Source organism: Colletes latitarsis, unplaced genomic scaffold (assembly GCF_051014445.1).
Source record: "Colletes latitarsis isolate SP2378_abdomen unplaced genomic scaffold, iyColLati1 scaffold0081, whole genome shotgun sequence".
Lineage (NCBI taxonomy): Eukaryota > Metazoa > Arthropoda > Insecta > Hymenoptera > Colletidae > Colletes > Colletes latitarsis.
This window is the reverse complement of record NW_027488431.1, coordinates 35,001-35,945: the sequence shown is the minus strand read 5'-3', so window position 1 is coordinate 35,945 and position 945 is coordinate 35,001.

Genomic DNA, 945 nt, shown 5'->3' with positions numbered 1-945 from the left:
ACCTCGGTTGAGAAGCAGTCGTCGCTCCTCGGGATTTCATCCTGACTGTTCTGTATCGTGCTCGTTCCAGACTTTCTCCACACTGCATTGCCACGAGTCGGTGTCTTTGACCGAATGGCTCTTGAAGTGGTATAAGCGTCTCGAGTGACGTTGGTGACTTGTATACGTTTAAAATATGTATACTCGTACTATCCGAGCATCAACTCTTCAGTCCGAGCGATTGAAAATTTTGTGAAAACCATAAACTGGCACTACACTCTACGGAGCGTAGCTTAAAAGGCAAAAATTGTATGGAACTACGGTTCGTACTCTGGAAAGTGAGCAAAGAATGAAATACAGGTGTCTGACCTCGACATAACAGTACGGCGCCGAATACGTGCTTTCTCGACCAGCACATACGCGCTTTCTCGTTTTTGTCCAGCATGAATGCTTAGTCTTCGGGCCTGGCAATACGTGCTTCCACGATCGATGCCCAGCTTGAATAAGTGCCCGAGATGTTCAGCATGAGCGCAGCTCTACGTACTTTGTCGTTGTGGGATACCATTATACAATAATGTTCTGTTGTGAAGTAAAATACGAAACGAGAGAGTTTGGTGGTGACTCTGTCGAGAAAAAGCAAATATAAACGAGAGAGTTGGTGGTTTCTCTGTCGAGAAAAAGCAAATATAAACGAGAGAGAGTTGGTGGTGACTCTGTCGAGAAAAAGCAAATATAAGAGAGTTAGTTGGTGGTGGCTCTGTCGAGAAAAAGCAAATATAAGAGAGTTAGTTGGTGGTCGCTCTCTCGAAAAATGAAATTAAATTAAATAAACGAGAGTTTGGGGAGCTCTCGGAAAAGTGAAAGAAACTAAACGAAGGAGAGGGTTTTTGGTGGTACCCTCTCTATACATATATAATATTATAACACAAGAGAGGAAGAGGTGGCTCTCAAGTCTTTCGAACGAAA